This window comes from Vombatus ursinus, unplaced genomic scaffold (assembly GCF_900497805.2).
Source record: "Vombatus ursinus unplaced genomic scaffold, bare-nosed wombat genome assembly UNPS02014882.1, whole genome shotgun sequence".
NCBI lineage: Eukaryota > Metazoa > Chordata > Mammalia > Diprotodontia > Vombatidae > Vombatus > Vombatus ursinus.
Window position 1 is genome coordinate 2331983 of NW_020954660.1, and position 23620 is coordinate 2355602.

Here is a 23620-nt window from a genome sequence, read left to right on the forward strand (position 1 = left end):
TAAGTCCTCTACTAGCAAATACAAGAAGCTTCTGATGGACATCATGCTCTTGGTATAAAATTGCTCCCAAGACCCCCTAGGCTGGCATCAATGTGTCAGATGCAGTTGATGATTTTGCTTAACTGTTTTTCTTTGTGACAATGGAATGTTTTATGAGATGAGGGTGAATATTGGGAAATATCTGTGGTATAAAATACAAAAGGCATCAATGATACTTTAAACAAAGATAAAAGGCAACACTGGTGCCTATGTGAAGTAGCCCAGCAAGTCTCTAAAGGCCTGCTCCCATTTCCTGAACCAACATTCTCCAAAATGCCAGAAGGGTTCGACCAAATGGTTCCTTTTTGCTCTTTTGTTTTTGGTACTTCCCCAGCCATATACCCACAAATGAGCTCATAGGTCGTCGGCTCAGCAATCTGGAAGGGTTCTCAGAGGCCATCTAGTCAAATGCCTTTATTTGACAGAGGAGAAAACTGAGGAAAGCTAAAGTTACTTTCCTAAGGTTATGCAGGTAATATGTATTGGAGAGAGGATCAAAATCCAGCTCCTCTGACTCCAGAGTCAGTGATTTTGATAAACTTTATGATCATAGCATTCTTTGACACTTCAAAAGAACTATGGTCTCACCTATGTGGGTATTCCCTGGAATGGTGCCAATCATAATCCATCCAGGTACACCTTTTCATTCTGTCCAACTCTTTTCTATATGCTCCTACAAATCCTCTATAGGGGATCCACCAACTGCTAAGGGATTTCCTCTTTACCTTTTGACATTGGGCATATAGAACCAAAGCACATACACTGTCTATTGGCTATCTCTAGCTCAATATTTGACTAGCCTACCTCCTTTTCAGTTCATACATCTCTTGGACTTCTTTTTTAAATTAATTTCTTTATTTTTAGTTTTCAACATTTATTTCCATAAGCTTTTGAGTTTTAAATTTTCTCTACCTCCCTTCCTTCCCTCCTCCCCAAGACAGCGTGCAATCTGATATAGGCTCTACATGTACATTCTTATTAAACATATTTTCACATTAGTCATGTTGTAAAGAAGAATTGGAACCAATAGGAGGAACCACAAGAAAGAAGAAGCAAAACAAAGCAGAAGAAAAAAAGAGCAAATAGTGTGCTTCGATCTGCATTCAGACTCCATAGCTCTTTCTCTGGATGTGTATAGCATTTTCCATCATGAGTCTTTTGGAGTTGTCTTAGATCCTTGTATTTTTTTTTATTTTAATAATTTATTTATTTATTTTTAGTTTTCAACATTCACTTCCATAAGATTTTGAGTTTTAAATTTTCTCACCTTCCCTCTCCCCCCTCCAAGATGGCATGCAATCTGATATAGGCTCTACTTATACATTCATATTAAGCATATTTTCCCATTAGTCATGATATAAAGAACAACTAGAACTAATTCGAGGAACCATGAGAATGAAGCAATAAAACAAGACAACAAAGGAAAAGGAGAGGAAATAGGATGCTTCCATCTGCATTCAGACTCCATATTTCTTTCTCTGGATGTGGATAGCAATTTCCATTGTAAGTCTTTTGGAGTTGTCTTAGATCCTTGCATTGCTGAGAAGAGCCAAGTCTATCAAACTCAGTCATCACACAATGTGGCTGTTACCATGTACAACATTCTCCTGGTTCTGCTCACTTCACTCAGCATCAGTTCATATAAGTCTTTTCTGAAGTCCACTTCCTCATTATTTCTTATAGCGCAATAGTATTCCATTACATTCATATACCACAACTTGTTCAGTCATTCCCCAATTGATGGGCATCCCCTCAATTTCCAATTCTTTGCCACCACAAAAAGAGCTGCTATAATTATTTTTGCACATGTGGGCCTTTTCCCCATTTTTTTATCTCTTTGGCATACAGAACTAGAAGTGGTATTGCTGGGTCAAAGGGTATAGCCCTTTGGGCATTGTTCCAAATTGCTCTCCAAAAGGGTTGGATCAGTTCACAACTCTACCAACAATGCGTTAATGTTCCAATTTTCCCACATCTTCTCCAGCATTTATAATTTTCCTCTTTTTTCATGTTTGTCAATCTGATAGGTGTGATGTGGTACTTAAGAGTTGTTTTGATTTGCATTTTTCTTAAACAATAGTGATTTAGAACATTTTTTCATGTGATTATAGATAGCTTTAATTTCTTTATCTGAAAACTGCCTGTTCATATTCTCTGACCATTTATCAATTGGGGAATGACTTGTATTCTTATAAATTTGATTCAGGAGCAGCTAGGTGGTGCAGTGGATAGAGCACCAGCTCTCAAGTCAGGAGGACCTGAGTTCAAATCTGGCCTCAGACCAAACACTTAGCACTAGCTGTGGACCCTGGGCAAGTCACTTAACCCCAACTGCCAAATAAATAAATAAAAAAACAAATTTGATTCAGTTCACTATATATTTTAGATATGAGGCCTTTATCAGAGATACTGGTTGTAAAAATTCTTTCCCAATTTTCTGCCTCCCTCCTAATCTTGATTACATTGGCTTTCTGCAAAAACTTTTCAATGTAATGTAATCAAAATTATCCATTTTACATTTCATATTGTTCTCTATCTCTTATTTGGTCAAAAATTCTTATGTTCTCCATGAATCTGAAAGGTAAACTATTCCTTGCTCTCCCAGTTTGCTTATAGTATCAGCCTTTATATCTAAATCATGTACCCATTTTGACTTTATTTTAGTATACGGTGTAAGATGTTGATCTATACCTAGTTTCTGCTCTTCATACTCTTTTCCAGTTTTCCCAGCAGTTTTTGTCAAATAGTGAGTTCCCAAAAGCTGGTGTCTTTGGGTTTATCAAACAGTAGATTACTATAGTCATTGACTACTGTGTCTTGTGTACCTAACCTATTCCATTAATCCACCATTCTATTTCTTAGCCAGTACCAAGTAGCTTTGATGATTGCTGCTTTATAATACAATTTAAGATATGGTATAGCTAGGTCACCTTCTCTAGCATGTCTTTTCATTAATTCCCTTTATATTCTGGAACTTTTGTTCTTCCAGATGAATTTTGTTATTTTTTTCTAGCTCTATAAAATTCTGGGACTTCTTTTATAGTACTTCTCCTGAACAGCTCTTTGTTTGTAAAATGGTGTAATCTATTCACTCCCAACATAACTTTCTCCTTTGCCCTTGGGATGACTTGCAACTTCAAAACCATATAAGCATACCAGAAAAACATTGGCATTAAAAATATGAGCCTTCGTGTCTTGAAGAAATTTGGGGCTCTTAAAAATATGACATAATTTTCCAAATGCCTCCCAACTCTCTCTATAGAGAAATATATGAGAAACTATAATGGAGTGGTTTCTAATAAACTTAAGGCATAGCCATCGAATCCTAGAAAATGACCAAATGAGGAGGCAGAGTTAAGAAGATAGAGTGAGAGTCAGCATTTTTGCCCAGATCACCCAATACATCTCTTCTACAACAACCTGGAAAACATGCTATACTGAATTCTGATTGGGAAAGCCAAGAAATAGTCACAGTGAGTCATTTTTCCAGCTCAGGGCAGCTTAAGAAGACAGAGAGGTCAACTGCTCACTCTCCTTCACTCCTCATATGCAATCAGTTGCAAAGTCCTATCTAATCTGCTTCCTCAATATCTCTCATGTATATCCCCTTCTCTCCACTCTCACAGCTACCACCCCACCACCATAGTATAGGCCCTTATCATCTCTTAGCTGGATTGTTTCAATAGCCTCTTAATTGGTCTCCCTACCTCAAGTCTCTCTAGTTGCCACAAAGATATTCACAAAGAACAGTTCTGATCACATCGCTCCTGAGCCCAGTAAACTCAATTGGTTTCTCAATACCTGTAGAATCAAAACATATTCTCCCAGTCCTCCTTAATCTAAATCTTAATGCTTACCCAATTTTCACATATATACATATTTGTATATTATATATACATACATACATATATACATACATAATGCATATGTATGTGTGTGTATATATATATATATACATAAAATCTTGTTTGTACATAGTTGTTTGCATGTTGTCTCCCCCATTAGACTCCTTGAGATCAGGGATTGTTTTTTTAACCTTTTTTGTATCCCTAGTACTTAGCACAGTTCTTGGAACATAGTTGGCACTTAATAAATGCTAGATGGCTAGCCAACAGTTTGATATTTAAAGACTTTTACAACTTGGATCTGATCTTCCTCAATCTAGAACTAACATCATATTACTGCCCCTCTCCCTCCAACACACACATACATACACATTCTAATCTCCAGCAAAATTGGTATACTTCTTCTTCCTTAGTCGTGATATTCCATTTCTCACCTTAATTCCTTTAGATAAGTCACTCCCTATGCCTGGAATTCCTTTCTCCTCTTGGAACACCTAACTTTCTTCCAAGTTTGGCACAATATCCTAATGCCCCATCCCCATTCAGCTTTGGCCACTTTTTCCTTAAAAGGAATGAAAATTATCCTCAAGACTTAATTGGCTCAGGAGACTAAGGCTTGGATAGTGGATGTGGCTTCCTGGTGACCTAAGTACCAAAAGGCACCAAGTCCACTAGTCCTTGACCACTCTCTGTGACTGTATATTTCTCACCTCATGAGATTTCAGCTAAGACCAATGGTCTGACCAATGTGGTCAACATGGAAGCAGGAGAGTTATGCCTAACTGAATCAGTACTATATCCTTGGTAGATATTTTTCGATACTACAACTAAGTAAACTTCCTTTTCTTAACTGTTAGATAGTTTGTGTATATCTCATTTTATTCTAGTCCTAAACCAGAACTACCAGACTGGCCCAAATCAGGCCTGGTCTACAACAAGAGGCCTTTCCTAATCCCCCCATTTGATACTCCCCTACCCATTCTCTGATGAAATTACTTGGTATTTATATATTACTTGGTCTTTATTTTGCACTTATCTATGTACATATTTTTCTTTAGTAAAACATAAGCTCCCCAAGGGCAGAGACTGTATCACTTTTATATTTGTATCCCTAACACCTAGCATTGTGCCTTATAGGTGCTGAATGAATATTTGTTGATCTGAGTTGAATTGAGTCAATAGGCGACCCTGTTTCCATTTGGTCCCTTGGGTCCAAATCCTTCAAGATAATGGAGAATACCATTGGCAATATGTTTACCTTTTTTTGTACCACATTTGATACTGATGAGCATAAGATCATTGAAAAGTTCTATCTATGATTTCTTCTACCAAGGAGTCTTCTAGTAGAATAGGAACATGAAAACTTTGGCATTTCATTAGGATTACTGGTGGTAGCCAACAGCTTTGTTCCTTCCCCTCAAGTTCTTTCCTGAAACTTCTTTGACTTCTACATAATTTTCATGGCCTGTCCCTAGGAGGAGGGATGAGATGATTAGGTTCAGAAAAGGAAATAGAATGGGATGTCAGTGAGTTTTTCTTCCATCTTCAAGAAAAATACTCATCCAAAGGTCCTATGTGGGAGGCACACTAAAGATGAATGGAATTCATTCAGTGACCCTAACTCAGGCAGGACCAAGATATGGAGGCCACCAAGTGAGATGGATAAATCAAAGAATCTTCAAAGTTGGTGCTGTGGAGCAGCCTAAAATAAAAGAGTGAAGAATGCATTGATTACCCAGTGGCATGTTGGCCTGGCTAGCTCATTATAAGAGAGACAGAGATGGGAAGAGAGAGAGAGAGCAAGAGAGACAGAGACAGAGAGAGAGAAAGAGACAGAGAGACAGAGAGAGAGAGAGATAAAGACAAAGATGACATCTCCCAGATCTGAATGTGTCAGCAGCAGGGAGTACTGAAGGGGGAATATGGCATGGTAGGGAACAGTAGATCCAAGGTCCAGGGCAAGGCCAGAACTGAGGAGCAACAAAACTCAGAGCCACAATGTGGATGGACCAACCTTCTGACCTTCAATGATACTGGGAGTTGTGTTGATATTGCAAGTCCAAGAGAACTACCCAGGGTACAAGGACTTGAGTCCATACCAGAGTTTACAAGCATCCAAGCCCAATAAGGAACCAGCACAGTACCTAGGAGCTACCTATTTGATCCAGCACAGCAGTGAATCCACTCAGCAGCTGAGACACTGTTTTCTACAATCAAGGGAGTGACTTTGTCCCCTGAATGTGTCACATCGGGAAGTGAGCCTGGTGGGAGTGAATGTTTTGTAGCAACCATGCTAAGTTTGAGCCCAATCAAACTGAAGTGGTGTAGAGAATGTCCTATAGTGTTAGGGGAGTACTTTGCACTTCTGTTCTTGCAATAGCTTCTCAGTAAATATTCCTTTGTAAAAGCTAATTGACGTTAAGTCAAGTAAATCAGTATTTATCAAGTGCTTGCTATATGATTAATCCTGGGGATACGAGAGAATACAAAAAACAACCCCTGCCCAAAAGGAGCTCGTAATTGGTTAACTTGATAGTGGGGGGAACTCATCACTGGGTTAATCAATGATATAAGGAAGATAGTAACTACAACTGGTGATTGATATTGGAGAGAACACAGTAGAATGGGGGCTCAAGCTAATAGCATTAGAAAAGTAACCCACTGGTTTTCAGAGATACTCCCTTAGAACCCTTAGGGCAGAGATTCTTAACCAAGGGTCATTCAAAGGGGGTCTATAATTTTATTTGTTTTAAATATTTTAATAACTGTATTTCAATATAATTGGTTTCCTTTGTAATCCTATGTATTTTATTTTATTCATTTAAAAACATTTTTTTCTGAGAAAGGGCATATAGACTTGACCAAACTGTCAAATGGGTCCCCTTCCCCTCCCCTAAAAGGTTAAGGATCCCTAATGTAAGGGGAAAAGTAGTTAACAAGACTTGCTGTGGGGGACCTGACTCTTTAGTGCCAATGGGAGTTAGGAAAAGAACACGCAGAGTCTAATATGGCTCCATATTCATTTACTCACATTCATTTGCTCATGGCATGTGTCCATATTACTGCATAGGGTATTACCATTGGTCCTCCCCTTTCGCACCTCTTTTTTAGTCAATTTATATTAGCTCTTTTTTTTATTAAAGATAAATTATCATGATAATTAACTATGTCTGGTTACTATGACAGCAAAAAATTGGCATTTTGTATCTCATTTTTAAGTTTTATTTTTAAACGAAGGCAGCTAGGTGGCAGAGTGGATAGAGTGCCGGGCCTGGAGTCAGGAAGACCTGAGTTCAAATCCAGCCTCAGACATTTACTAGCTATGTGATCCTGGGCAAGTCATTTAACCCTATTCGCCTAAATTTCCTCATCTGTAAAATGAACTGGAGAAGGAAATGGCAAACCACTCCAATCTCTCTGCCAAAAAAAAATACAAATGGGGTCACAAAGAGTTGGACACAACTGAAACAACAGAGCAACAAATTTTTAAGTAGAGTTCCTAATTTAAAGAATAAAATTTTAAATTTCTTTAGTTTCATTAAGGAAAACAATGTCTTTATGATTGAGCATTTGATAAATGTTCACCTTTAATAAAACAAAAAATAAAATGTCCTGGATACATAACTTGCTGCATTATGCCATGCACACCTAAACAGAAGGAATTAGAGGTATAGTAAGGATGAGTAACAGCACTGACTGCCCCCTCCCCCAACACAGCTAAAAAGTGGTGGCTCTGGCTTTGCTTGTTGACTGACTGATGGACTGCTGGGATTAAAACCCTGGTCATGGTCATGTGAATCCAGATCCAGTCCTTATTCTATCCCAGATCCTATAACCTAGGTTGAACTCTGTGTGATTCTCAGTGTTTTTTTTTTCATCTGTAAAATAGGGACAAATCTACTTCCTCTACCTACCTTTCCCGTGGGCATAGCATCAAATGAAAGAATGGAATTGATTAAGCAGAGTACCAGATGTGATGCAATAAGGATATTAGGGAGCCAGAAACTGGAGGAAGGTCCAGTAATACTCTTAAGACTCATATTCTTTCTAGCTGTCCATTCCCATGGATGTGCAATCAGATAACTCAACTCATCAGTGCTCTTTCAGAATGATCACAGCCCAAACCCAGCCCAGCCAGACTGCTGTGTTATTATGCCTACTTATTTGTATGTAAAAGCCTCTGATTTGAAGAGAGCCAAGTATTACTTTGATTAGGGGACAAGGGAAAGGAAAAAGAAGAAAGCTGGAAAGGGGGTGGGGAAGTTAAATGTATGAAAGAGGGGAAATGGAACACCTGAAAAAAATCATTTAGGCTAACTAAAAATCCCTACTCTGTGAGGGTATTGGCATCCCAACTGCCAGATAATAAATTGTTTGGGCTGGCTGCGGTTATTTTCTCAGACCTCAGAGTGGGGACTAGAATACATAATCAACTGAAGACAATACACTCAGTTTCAGAAATAGAAGAAGCCTTAGAGAATAGAATATAGATTGTCAGAGCTGGAAGAGACCACAGAAATCATTGGATCCAATTGACTAATTTTACATAAAAGGATATGATGATTGAGTAAATGAATCAAGTCACCCCACTGCACTTAATGTAAGTGATCAGATACTCAATTAATCTATCAATATAAATCACAGGTTTTAGACTAAGTGTAGAAAAAAAGTTTTTGAAACCTATTGGATGAAGTGAAATTAAGTCGGAGAGAAAGCCTCTTCTGATTAGCTAAGGGACCCCCTGGGTCATTATATAAAAGCATCAAACTGGAATCGGGGTGTTCCAACAAATAACAAACCAGAAGGAAGAGCATTACAGCAAAACCCGTGAAGAGACATCATCTTGAGAAAGAGAGAGGTCTTATCTCTGGTCTTGGCCTCAATCTTCTTACCACTGTCCCTCACTCTTTCAGTCTAGAGGAAGACCTTGCAAGCTTTCGAAGGAAGATGGATGTCCTAGCAGCATCCCCAGATTAAGTTATGGCCGTGTCACCATTTGGGGTCAAAGATAGACTGGACATAGAGTCATGGTTTCACATACTTCTAAATTGCTCTCCAGAATTGTTGGATCAGTTCACAACTCCACCAACAACATTAAGTGTTCTTACTCTTTCATTCTAATAAATATCCTTCTTTCAAAGCTACTTAAGGCTGCCTGATTAGAATGATTCTCAACTGACAATCAGTGGAGAAGCACATCTGTGGGGGCTCAAGCCAATGACATTAAAGAATAACCCTGACTCCTCAGGGGTGCCCCTAGAACCCTGAAGGGGAGATGAAACTTTGCTCCAGGACCCCAGACTCATTTGTGAAAGTGGGAGTTGGGATAAGGATCCTCAAAGTTTATAAGGGATACATATAGATAAGCAAACTGAGATCCAAAGAAGTGTCCAGATGACACAGCAAGGCAGTCTCCTGAGTCCCAGCTTTTTGTTGTGTTGAGAACATCCATAGCTCTGAGAGCCAGCTTTGCCAGTCTACAATTCTTTTTTTAAGCTCCTTTATTTATTTTTTTTGGAGGGGTAAGGCAATTGGGGTTAAGTGACTTGCCCAGGGTCACACAGCTAGTGAGTATCATGTGTCTGAGACTGGATTTGAACTCAGATCCTTCTGACTCCAAGGCTGGTACCCTATCCACTGGGCCACCTAGCTGCCCCACCATTCTACAATTCTTGAGGCTTAGATCTTCATAGGACACTGGAGATACCACTGATAAATTAGAAGCTGTGCTTGAATACCTCAGGGCTGCACCTCTGCAAAGCATAGCAAGTTTAGAGGACCCTGGTTTTCTGGTTGAAATCAAGAGTCTTGGTGCTGCCATCAGCCATGTCTTTGCTGCCCATGTTCCTCCCAGTGGTGTACAGGATGACTAGAAGTTGCCTATCTGAACCCCTCATACATGAGTTCATGCAGTTGCCTATGGGACATAACCTTCATTTCAGGGAAGAAAGGGACAAAGGGAGGTAGAGTGTAATTAGCCCTGACCTGAGATGAGGAGGTTTGTTAAAAATTTGGGGGGGGAGAAATCATTGAACATAGAATATTGGCACTCCAAGGGCTCTTAGAACATAGACATTGAATGCTAAAGCTCGAATGGTCCTTAGAACACATAATAGAATGTTAGAATTGGTCAAGCCCTTAGAAGATAGCAGATAGAAGGCTAGAGCTGGAAGGGACCCTAGAACAAAGAGTTGAAGAGGCCCTTGAGACAGAAAAAGGAGAAGGTTAGAGCTGGAAGGTACACCCTCCTCTTCCTCCTCCTCCACCAAGTCTTTCCTGTGCCCTCCATTCCCTAGATGGAAGTGATCTCTCTTCACCTCAAGCTTTTCATCACAATTTATCTTGCCTTCTCATGTGCATGTATCACATAGCGCCTTGTATCATTGGGGCACATGGTGTCATAGAAAGGGTACCAGTAACGTGACCTAAGCTTTCATTCAGCTCCAGACATTTACTAGCTCTGACATCACGGCCAGAGCATTTATTTCTCTGGGATCCAGATTCCTCTTTTGGCAAAAGGGGATAATAATGCTTGTTCTACCTCCCTCTGGTTCTGAGAAAAGTGCTTTGTAAATTTTTAAGTGTTCTAGAAATTGGAGCTATTACAGTTATTAGTGTGTTCGTCTGTTTCCCATTCAAATATATTATTTCAATATTGTATATTTTAAAAGAACTAGAAGAAGACTTCCAGTGGATTTCATAGAGCCTCTAAAGATGTCTTTATAAGAATCAGCACTGTATAGGGAATAGAGAGTTGGCATCTGAGTCAGAAAGACCTAGGTCAAGTCCTACCTCAGACCCCTACTGGTTGTGTGACTCTAGGCAAGCCATGTTACCTGTCAGAGCCGCAGGCAACTCTCCAAGACCGTAAGTTACAGGCAAGGTACCAACTTGTATTGGTAGAAAGGGTTTCTTCATCAAGCCAATGAAATCACATTTATAAAACAAACCAAGGAAAAGGCATGTTAAAAATAGCTCAGGAAAAATATGTTAGGAAGAAATGGGGATCACAACATAAGTGGGGAGAACACAGGATCACTAAGGTATCAAAGCAAATTTTGTTTTGTAATAAATACACAGAGATCAGCAAAACAAATTTTATAGTGGCCATGTCCAAAAAAGTGCATGTCTTATTCTACACCAAGTCTACCACTTCTCTGTCAGGAGGTGGATAGCATGCTTACTTATCAGTACTTTGGAATTATGGTTGGCCATTGTGTTGATTGGAGTTGTCTTTCCTATGTCATTATTGTATAAATTGTTCTCCCCCGGTTCTACTCACTTCACTCTGCATCAGTTCCTACAATTTTTCCTTGTTTTTTCTGAAATCATCCCTTTCCCTTTTTTTAAAAAAAATTTTAGATGTTTTATTAATGCATTGTTTTTACATGCACCCACCCAGCTCCATCCTACTCCAACTCAGGAATTCCAGAAATGGACCTTTATTGTAACAAACGACAACAAAGTTAGGCAAAACCACTTACTAAAATAACTGTTAGAAAAATGTGTACAGCATTCTGCCCTAAAGTTGAAGCCCTTGCCTTTCTCCTTTGAGGGAGATATGTTTTATGATTTTTGTCCTGTAGAACCAACATTGACTTTTATACTTTCCAAGAGATTAGTTTCATTTAAATGTTCTTTTCTTTTTTCCAGTTTTCATTTTATTTTTTCTCAATTACATGTAAAAACAATTTCTAACATTGATTTTTTTAAATTTTGAGTTCCAAAATCTTTTTCTCCCACTCTCATCTCCCCCTCCTTGAGAAGGCAAGCAATGTGTTATAGATTATACATGTGCAGTCATGCAAAACATATTTCCATATTAGCCATACTGCAAAAAAACTACAGACAAAAAAAAACAAGAAAAACAAAGACAGTTGTAAAAAGTGTGCTTCGATCTGCATTTAGGCTTCATCATTTCTTTCTCTGGAAGCATATAGCATTTTTCATCATAAGTCCTTTGGAATTGTTTTGGATCATTGTATTGCTAAGAATAGCTAAGTCATTCACAGTTGATCACCATACAATATTGCTGTTACTGTGTACACTGTTCTCCTGGTTCTGCTCATTTCCCTTTGCATCAGTTCATCTAAGTTATCTCAGGTTTTTATGAAATCATCATATTCATCATTTCTTATAGCAGAATAGTATTTCAACACAATCATATACCACAGCTTGTCCAGTCATTCCCCAGTTGATGGGCATCCCTTCAATTTTCAATTCTTTGATACCACAAAAAGAACTGCTATAAATATTTTTGTACAGGTAGGTCCTTTTCCTTTTTCTTTGATCTCTTTGGGATACAGCCCTAGCAGTGGTGTTGCTGAATCAAAGGGTATGCACAGTTTTATAGCTCTTTGGGCATAGTTCCAAATCATTCCCCAGAATGGTTGGATCAGTTCACAACCCCACAAACAGTGTATTAATGTTCCAATTTTCCCATATCCCCTCCAACATTCATCATTTTCCTGTTTTGTCATGTTAGCCGATCTGATAGGTGTGAGGTGATACCTCAGAGTTGTTTTAATTTGCATTTCTCTAATCAATAGTGATTTAGAGTATTTTTTTCATATAACTATAGATAGCTTTGCTTTCTTTGTCTGAAAACTGCTTGTTCATATCATTTGACCATTTATGAAATGAGGAATGACTCATATTCTTATAAATTTGATTCATTTCTCTATATATTTACAAAATGAGGCCTTTATCAGAGAAACTTGCTGTAAACTGCCCCCCCCCCCAGTTTCTTGCTTACCTTCTAGTCTTGGCTGCATTGGTTTTGTTTGTGCAAAACCTTTTTAATTTTAATGTAATCAAAATTACCCATTTTACATCCTGTAAAGCTCTATATCTCTTCTTTGGTCATAAATTCTTTCCTTATCTATAGATCTGACAGGTAAAATATTCAATGCTACCATGATTTGCTTATATCACTCTTTGTTTCTAAATCATGTATATAGTTTCTGCCAAACTTTCAAGTTTTTTCCAGTTTTCCAAGGAATTTTTGTCAAATAATGAGTTCTGGTCCCAAAAGCTTGAAGCTGCATTTATCAAACACTAGATTACTATGGTCATTTAATACCGTGTATTATGTACCTAATCTGTTCCACTGATCCACCACTCTATTGCTTACCCAGTACCAGATTATTTTGATGATTACTGCTTTATAATACAATTTGAGTTCTGGCATTGTTAGACCACCTTCACGTTTTTTCATTGATTCCCTTGGTATTCTTGACTTTTTCTCCTTCCAGATGAATTTTGTTATTATTTCTTCTAGCTCTATAAAATAATTTTTAGGTAGTTTGATTGGTAGGGCACTGGATAAGCAAATTAATTTAGGTAAAATTGTAATTTTTGTTATATTGACTCAACTGACCCATGAGCAATTAATATTTCTCCAGATGTTTAGATTTTACTTTATTTGTGTGGAAAGTATTCTTTAATTGTGTTCATATAGTGCCGGGGTTTGTCTTGGGAGATAGATTTCCAAATACTTTACATTGTCCGCAGTTATTTTAAATGACATGTATCTTTCTATCTCTTGCTGATGGACTTTATTGGCAATATATAGAAAAACTGATGATTTGTGTGGGTTTATTTTATATCCTGTACCTTTGTTGAAGTTATTAATCACTTCAAGTAGTTTTTTAGCTGATTCTCTAGGATTCTCAAAGTATACCATCATATGGTCTGCAAAGAATGCTTCATCCCTGATCTTACTGGGAAGGCTTCTAACTTATCCCCATTACAGATAATGCTTGCTGATGTTTTTAGATAGATACTACTTATCATTTTAAGTAAGGCTCCATTTATTCCTACTCTTTCTAATGTTTTTAATAAGAATGAGTGTTGCATTTTGTCAAAATCTTTTTCTGCATCTGTTGAGAAAATCATATGGTTTTTGTTGTTTTTGTGTTTGATGTGGTCAATTATGCTGATAGTTTTTTCTAATATTGAACCAGCCTTGAATTCCTCTTATAAAGCCCACCTGGCCATAGTGCACAATCTATGTGATATATTACTATAAGCTCCTTGATAAGATTTCATTCAAAATTTTTGCATCAATATTCATTAGGGAAATTCATCTGTAGTTTTCTTTCTCCATTTTTGCTCTTTCTGATTTAGGTATCAGCACCATGTTTGTGCCATAAAAGGAGTTTTGTAGGACTCCTTCTTTGCCTATTTTCCCAAATAGTTTATCTAGTATTGGAATTAATTGTTCTTTAAATGTTTCGTAGAATTACTTGTGAATCCATCTGGTCCTGGAGATTGTTTCTTAGGGAGCTCATTGATGGCCTGTTCAACTTCTTTTTCTAGTATAGGGTTATTTAAGTTATTTCATTTCCTCTTCTAACAGAACATTAACAATCTGGGCATTTATGTTTTTGGAAATAATCATCCATTTCACTTAGATTGTTAAATTTATTGGCATATAATTCAGCAAAATAGCTCCTAATAATTGCTTTAATTTCTTTTTCATTGGTGGTGAATTCACCCTTTCCATTTTTGATACTGGTAATTTGGGTTTTGTCTTTATTTTTTCCCTTCAAATTAACCAATAGTTTATCCTTTTTATTTGTCTTTTTTTTTTTTATAAAACCAGCTCTTGGTTTTATTTATTAGTTAAATTGTTTTCTTAATTTCAGTTTCATTAATCTCTTCTTTGATTCTCAGGATTTCCAATTTGGTGTTTAATTAGAATATTTTCTCTTTGACCTAGGAGCTCTGCAATTTGACTGTAATGTTCCTGAGAGCATTCAATTTCTATTTTATCTTACAGTTTAAGACTATCAGGGCAGTTTTCCTTGTTAATTTCTTGAAATATGTTGACTAGGCATTTTTTTAATCGTGGCTTTCAGGTAGTCCTATAATTCTTAAATGATCTCTCCTTGATCTATTTTCCAGGTCAGTAGTTTTTCTACTGAGATATTTCACATTTTCTTCCATTTTTTCATTCTTTTAATTTTGTTTTATTTTTTGTTTGTTTCTTGATGTCTCATGGAGTCATTAGCTTCCTATTACCCAATTGTAATTCTTAAGGAATTATTTTCTTTAGTGAGCTTTTGTATCTCCTTTTCCATTAGTCATTTTTACTTTTTAAGGAGTTCTTTTCTTCAGTGAATTTTTTTACTTCTTTTTCCACTTGGCCAATTCTGCTTTTTAAGGATCTCTTCTCTTCAGTGGATTTTTTGACTCTCTTACTATTTGGCCAATGCTGTTTTTTAAGGTGTTATTTTTTTCTGTGTTTTTTTTCTGAGGCCTCCTTTACCAAGCTGTTGACTATCTTTACATAATTTTATTGCATCACTCTCATTTCTTTTCCCAATTTTCCTCTGCCTCTCTTATCTGATTTTTAAAATCCTTTTTGTACTCTTCCAGGAATTTTTTTGGGGGGCTTGTGACCAATTCAATTTTCTTTGAGACTTTGTATGTAGCTGTTTTAATATTGTCTTCTTCTGAGTTTGTGTCTTGATCTTCCCTATCACTTTAGTAATTTCTTATGGTTAGTTTCTTTTGAGTATTTTTTTGCTTGTTTTTCCAACCTATTTCTTGAATTTTACCTTTATGTTAAAGTTGGGCTTTACTCCCCAGGTGGAGGGGGCACTGTCCCAAGTTTCAGATTTTTCATGCTGCTGTTTTCAGCACTACTTCTCTGGATCCTTCAGTTTTTCCAAGGTTGTATGCTCTGAGAGCTATGGTCACTGCTTTCCTGGCCTGTGCTTTTGTGTGTGAACAGTCCTACGAGCCCCTGCTCTTTTGTGGCTGTAAGTGCCATCACTCCTTATGTCCCTTAAAACATGACTCATTCCCCTGTTCTCCTAGTGTGCTAATGCTCTTTTCTGCCTTGGACCTCAGATCGGGTCCTTGTTCCCTTGTAAGTGATCATCAGCACTCTTCTCTACTTCATAACTGTGACCAATGTCCCACTTTCCCTACAGCTGCAAGTGCTAGAGCACAAGTGTTCCTCTTCACCCCAGGAATGTGATCCAGAACTGTGTATGAACTGAAACAGGGTCCTGCACCCAGTACCCACAAAGGGTCCCCTGTAATCTCTTTCTGTCCAGTTGTCCAATCATCTTACATTCTGTGGGCTGATTTCCTGAAACTGCTGCTGCAGCTGCTACAGCCACCTCCAAGGCCTGCTGCTGTCTTGCTGGGGTTCAGCCTGTGCTGTACTGCACTCCAGACTCAACCACCACTCTGATGAGGCAGGCTTTTTCTGATGACCTCTAAAGTTGTCTTGACCTGGAAAATTATTTCAGCTCAATCTTTTGTTGGTCCTGCAGTGACAGAATTCAATTTGAGGGATTATTTTAAAGTTTTTTGGAGGGGAATTTTGGAGATGAATTCCTGCATTTACTCTGCCATCTTGAGCAAAACCATATATTTAGGGCTATTGCCCTGATATTCTATTGTAATTCCATTATATAATTATATTACATTATGATTTGTTCAGCCATTCACGAAAAAATGAGTATCCCTTTAGCTTTCAGCTCTTTGCTACAGCAAAGATAGGTGCTGTAAATATTCGGGGGGGGGGACATTTGGGTTCTTTCCTCTTTGTTTGCTTTCTTTGGAGGGTAGGCATAGCAGTGGTATCTTTGGGTCAAAGGTATGCACAATTTAGTGACTTTCGAGGCGTTGTTCCAAATTGCTTCCCAGAATGGCTAGACCAGGGGTGGGAACCTGCGGCCTCAAGGCCACATGTGTTTTGAATCCAAACTTCACAGTACAAATCCTCTTAATAAAAAGATTTGTTCTGTAAAACTTAGATTTAGTCAAAAGGCCGCACCCAAGGACCTAGAAGGCCACGTGCGGCTTCAAGGCCATAGGTTTCCCACCCCTGGGGTAGACCAATTCACAGATCCACCAACAGTGAATTAGTGTGTTTCTTTTCCACCCCTCTCCAATAATTGCCATTTTCCATTATTATCATCTTTGCAAATCTGATGGCTATGATATAGAACCTCAGAGTTGCTTAAATTTTCGTTCTCTAGTTATTAGTGATTTGGAGCATTTTTCTCATGACTGTTGGTTTTTTGAATTTTTTTAATTACCTGTTCATATCCTTTGATCATTTATCTAGTAAAAAAAGATCCTTGTTCATATAAATTAGTCAATTTTTATATAGCTTGGATATGAGGCCTTTTTCAAAGAAAATTTCCACATATATCCCAGTTGTTTCCTTTCTAATTTTAACTGCATTAGTTTTGTTTGTGTGAAAACTTTTTAATTTTATGAATTCAAAATTGTTCATTTAATTTTCTTTGATCCTCTCTGTACCTTGTTTGGTCATGAATGCTTTCTTTATCTGTGGTTGTGAGAGAGATTTTCTTCCTTGCTCCTCTGATTTGTTTGTAGTGTGACATATTATACTGAAGTCATATATCCATTTGAAGCTTATCTTGGTATATAGCGTGAGATATTGATCTATACCTAATTTCTGCCAGACTGCTACTTAGTTTTTCCAGCAACTTTTGTCAGATGAGTCCTTATCCAAGTAGTTGTGGGCTTAAAATTTATCAAATATTATACTAGGTTGCTTGCTTCCATAAGTTGTACGCCTAATTTATTCCACTGATCAAATTTTCCACTTTTAACCAATACAAAATAAGGAATTTTTTGTTTTGTTTTGGTTTTTTGTTCCTCTCCTCTTTGATTTTTAAGATTTCTATTTTGGAGTTTAGTCTGGGGTTTTTTTTATTAGTTACCTTTTTAGAGTTTTTTAGTTGTGCTCCCAATTCATTGATCTGTTCTTTCTCTCTTCTTGATGAATGCATTTAGAGATATAAATTTCACCCTCAGGTCTAATTTAGCTGTATCTAGATGGTCTTAGTGTCCTGTCTCATTGTTGTGATTTTTTGTGAAATATTCTATTGTCTCTATGGTTTATTCTTTTACCCATCAATTTTTAGTATTAAATTATTTTGTCTTCAATTAATCTTTAATCTTTTCTTCAAATGCCATCACTGAAAAAGATTTGTATTTCAAAAATGTTTTTAAAAATTACTTATTTACAAGTCAAGGGTACAAAACATGAAGATAAAATATAAGGAGATATTCTGAGAATCATTGTTCTTCCAGGAAAAAAAAATAACAAAATGAACAATTGTAAAAACTGCTTTAGGATACTAACCAAGAAAACTGCCCAGATGTAATAGAAATAGAAGGCAAAATAATGCAATACAGAGACCACTAATAGAGAAGAAGACCCAAATCTAATTCACAAAGAAACACAATGACCAAGCTTGAGAATTCCATAATTAGCAACAAAATTACAAGCAATTAGGAACAGGCTTTTCATCTTCCAAAGAAAAACAGTCCAAATCACCCCCAAACCGCACCTAAGTTAAGAGAAATCAAAAGAAGAAAAATGGAATTATATTCAGAAAAGCAGAGAAGATTAATTTTCACCCCAAAACAACATCCTACAGGGTTTAGCTTAATCCTAAATGGATATATATAGACAAATATAATAACAGCATTTATTAAACATCTACTATGTGTCAGGCATTGTGCTAAGTGCTTTACAAATATTATCTCATATCTTCACAACAACCCTGGGAGGTAGGTGTTATTATTATTCCAATTTTATAGTTAAGGAAATTGAGGAAGGAATCTGAATGGTTTAAATTCCTCAAAAGATAGATGATAGATAGATAGATAGAGAATATTGTAATGAAGAAAAAACAAAATCCAATAATATGTTGCACACAGGAAATACTTATGAAACATAACACATGTAGAGTGAAAATGAGGTGCAGGAATTACTTTATTTTGCTTCAAGTGGCTCTAAAAAAGCAGAAGCTGTACTCATAATTTCAGATGAGGTAAAAATAAAAACTATTAATGTTAAGAAAGATAAACAGGGAAGCTACATCACACTTAAAGGCACCAAAGCCAATGAAATAATACCATTACTAAATACATATATGCGAATGGAATAGCAGCCATGTTCTTAAAGGAAAAGCTAATCAAATTACAAAAAGTCATTGAAAGTCATACAATAAATTGTAGAGAAATTTCATATTCTTTCTGAGCTCAATAAATTTGGCAGAAATATAAACAAAATAGAAAAATATGAAGCTGGATAGAAGAAACCTATAAAAAAGCATATGAAAAAAGCTTGGAATATACTTCTATCTCACTTTCACCTCATAGAATCCTCTCTTCCTTCCAGACACAGGCCTAGCATCACCTTCTATGGAAAACTTTTCTTTATCCCCACAAAATATTAGTGCCCTCCTTCCCTAGTGGCATTGTATTTAACTATCTCATAATCATTTTGTATTTATTCTGTGCAAGGTAACATGGTAGAGGTAGAGCTGCATTCAAGTCCTACTTCTGACAAATATTAGCTATGTGACTTTAGGCAAGTTACTTAACATCTCAGTGCTCTGGACAACTCTCTAAATCTCTAGGCTGCAGAGCAAGTGTTCACCTGCATTGGTAGAGGGAATTTTCCTTATCAAGCAGATCCCTGTCTATATCAATGAAATCACAGTTCCAGTCTGTGATTTCTATGAAAATTACTTTCTGAAAAATAATTTGGGATTATGCAAATAAAGTAGCTAAAAATGTTCATATCCTTTGACTCAGAGATTCTATCACTAGGCACATACTCCAAGAAGGTCATTAATAAAAAGAAAGGCTCCATACACATTGAAATATTTATAGCAGCACATTTTGTGGTAACAAAGAACTGGAAACAAAGTAGGTATCCATTGATTGGGGAATGGCTGAACAAATTGTGGTCCATGAATGTCATGGAATATTTCTATGAAACAGTAAACATGGAAAAAGAAGACTGGAAAAAAATTTAATTGAACTGATGCAAACTGAAATAAGCACAGGCCCTGACTGGTGGCACACGTCTGTAATCTCTGCTGCTCAGGAGGCAGAAGCCAATGTATTGCTTACAGATGAGGAAACTGAGCTGCAGTAGGCCTAAAGCTGATCTGATGTCTGCACTGTGTAACACCAATGGGATGAGCCCCCAAGAGCAAAGTTTTACCAGGCTGCCAAAAGAGAGGTCCACCAGACCAGGTTAGAGCAGGTGAAAGCTTCTGTGTCAATAAGTAGTGGCACGTGGCCCATAAGTGCCTGCTATACTTCTAGCCTGGGGGAAGGAAGGAAGGAAGGAAGAAAGGAAGGAAGGAAGGAAACAAGAAAAAAGAAAGGAAAGGAGAGAGGGAGGAAGGGAAGGAGGGAGGGAAACAACACTATGTTTAAAAACACCATAGAAAATGAATTAATGTCAGTTCTTAATATGCATGCACCAAATAATATAGCACCTGAATACTTGAAGGAAGAGTTATATGATTTAAAAGGAGAAATAGACAATAAAACTATAAAAGTAGGGGACCTAAATGAACCTCTTTCAGACTTAGAAAACTCTAACAAAATAATAAGCAAAAAAGCAGTTAAGGAATGGAATAGAATTAAATATAATAGACCTGTGGTGATTATTGAATAGGAAGTGCAAAGAGTACACATTTCTCAACTGAATGGCACTTTTTACAAAAATTAAGCATATATTAGGGCATAAACACCTCATATACAAATGTGAAAAAAGCAGAAATATTGTGTCCTTACTGATGACAACAAAATAAAAATTGATTCATTAAAGAGCCTTTGAAAAAAGGATTGAAATTTTATTAGAATTTAATGCTAAAGAATTGGTGGGCCAAAGAACAAATCACAGAAAAAAAAGAGGTTATTTCATCAAAGAAAATGACAACAGTGAGACAAAATACCAAAACTTGTGATTTGCAAAAAATAGAATAAAAAATAAATCAGTTCTCAAGAGGAAAATTAATATTGCTAAATATGTTCTTCAACAAAAGAGAAAAATAACTGTCAATGATTTGGGCATGCACTAAAAAAAAAATAGAAAAGCAATAAATAAAAAAAACCCACTCTCTCCCTAACTCTCTGCAGTCTTACTTTCAGCCTCATCATTCAACTCAAATTGATCTTTCCAAAGTCACCAGTGGTCTCTTAATTGACAAACATAAAGCTCTTTTTCAGTCTTCATCCTTCTGGACCTCTTTAAAACTTTTGACACTGTCTATCACTCCCTTCTTAATGATACTCTCTTCTGTTTAGGTTTTTGGAAAACTGCTCTCTCCTGGTTCTTCTCCTACCTGTCAGATCTGTCCTCAGTCTTCTTTGATGGATTCTTATTCAGGTCACACTAATTAACCATGAGTATCCCACAATGCTCTGTCCTGGGTCCTCTATTCTTCTCCCTCTATACTACTTTACTTGCTGATCTCATTAGCTCTCATGGATCTAATCATCATTTCTATACTGATGATTCTCAAATCTATCTTATTATTGTTGTTCAGCCATTTTTCAATCACATCCAGCTCTTCATGACCCCATTTGGGGTTTCCTTGTCAAAGATACTGGAGCGTTTTGCCATTTCCTTCTCCAGCGCATTTTACAGATGAGGAAACTGAAGCAAACAGGATGAAGTGACTTGCCCAGGCCAGATTTGAGGCCAGGTCTTCCTGCCTCCGGGCTCAGCACTGTACCCACTATGCCACCTAGTTGCCTAGTCATTTGGCATAGTAAAATACGAAATATTTTATATAAACTATAAAAATACCAGATTTTGCAATAAAACAAGAAAAAAAAGGGAGATGATAATCCTAAACACAGAGGAAAGCAAATGATTTTGCAGATGATATGATGCTTTATTTAGATCCCCCTAAAATTTAACTACAATATTGAAACAATAACTTCAGCAAAATTAACACAGTCCTACATAAATCATCAGCTTTTCTGTATACTACCAATAAAACCCAGTAGTAAGAGATGGAAAGAGAAATTACATTCAAAATAACTAGATAGTACACAAAACACTGGGAGTCTACCTGCCAACATACGAATAGTAATTATATACTATCAAACATTCTTAACAGAAATAAAGACAGCTAAATAATTTGAGAAATAGTGACCCTAGGCAAATCCCTTAACCCTGCTTGCCTCAGTTCCTCATCTGCAAAATGAGCTGGAGAAGGAACCAGCAAACCACTCCAGTATCCTTGCCAGGAAAACCTCAAATGGGGTCACAGAGTTGGAAGCAACTGAAAAATGACTAAACAACAAACAACAATTGTTCATGGGTAGGATGAACCAATATAATAAAAAATGACAATACTACCTAAGTTAACTTACTTATTCAGTGTCATACTGACCACTGACCAGAGGAATAATAATAATAATAATAATAATAATAAAACAATAGCTAGCATTCCTATGGCGCTTTAAGGTATGCAGAGCACTTTATAAATATTATCTTCTTTTATCCTCACATCAATTATTATCCTCATCTTGTTTGTATATAGTTGTTTGCATGTTGTTTCTTCCATTAGGCTATGAGCTCCTTGAGAGCAGGGATGGTCTTTTGCGTTTCTTTGTATCCTCAGAGTTTAGCACAGTGCCTGGCACATAATAGGTCCTTAATAAATGCTTGTTGATCAACTGTTGACTTACAAACAATGGAGTGAGAGGATCATAAAAAATAAAATGGAAATTTTTCATTATATATAATTAAAAAGTTTATGCAGAAATAATATTATTGAGGTTAAAATTAGAAAGGCAACAATTAACTGGGGAAATGAAAGGGAAAAAACACTTTGCAACAAATTTCTCTGATGGGGGTCTGATATCCCAAATGCATAAGGAACTAATTCAAATACAGAAGAGCAAAAGACATATCCCAATTGATAAATAGCCAGAGGCATTTTTCAAAGGAAGGAATTCAAGCCATCAATAGCCATATTTTAAAAAGTACTCTGACTCACTAATAATTAGAGAATGACATTTAAATACCTCTGAGTTTCTACTTCATGACTAAATGGATTGGCAAAACTGAATAAAAAGAAAAAATGACAGTTGTTGGTGTTGGGGGGCGGGGGCCTGCAGGAAGCCAGGCACACTAACATACTATTGGTGGAGCTATGAATTTCCTTTCTGGAAAGGAATTTTGAACTATCCCCAAAAAGCCACAAAACTTTGAATACCTTTTGATCTATCAATACTACTACTACATATACTTCCAAAGAAATTGCAGAAAGAGAGGACAGAATTATATGTACAAAAATATTTGTAGAAGTCGTCTTTGTTGTAGCAATGAACTATAAACCAAGGTGGTGCCCATCAATTGGAAAATGGCTGAACAATTATAGTATATAATGTAATGAAATAATATTGCACTATAAAAAATGGAGAAAGGGATGGTGTCAGAGAAACCTGGGAAAACTTGTATGAACTGATGAAGTGAAGTTTGGAGAATCAGGAGAACAATTTATATAATAACAATAACATCATAAAGAAAAAACACCTTGAAGGACTTAAGAAATATGGTCAATGAAATGACCAACAACAACTCAAGAGGACTGATGATGAAGCATGCTACCCAACTCCCGACAGAGGCATGATGGTCTCAAGGAAGACACACATTCTCAGACATGGCCAACATGTGGATTTGGTTTGCTTGGCAATGTATATTTATCACAAGGATTTTTTAATTTTTCCCTTTTTTTCAATTGAGGGAGAGTATAGCTGGTCGGGAAGATGGGTGGTAGAAATAGAGGATTATAGCAACAGTATTGCCCAAAAAAAGAAAGATAAAAATAAAAGAGGGTTTTTAAAGCATTTTTAAATGCAAAGAAGAAAACAGGAATTCAGAAGTAAACACAGAGGAGCAAGATAGCTTTGAA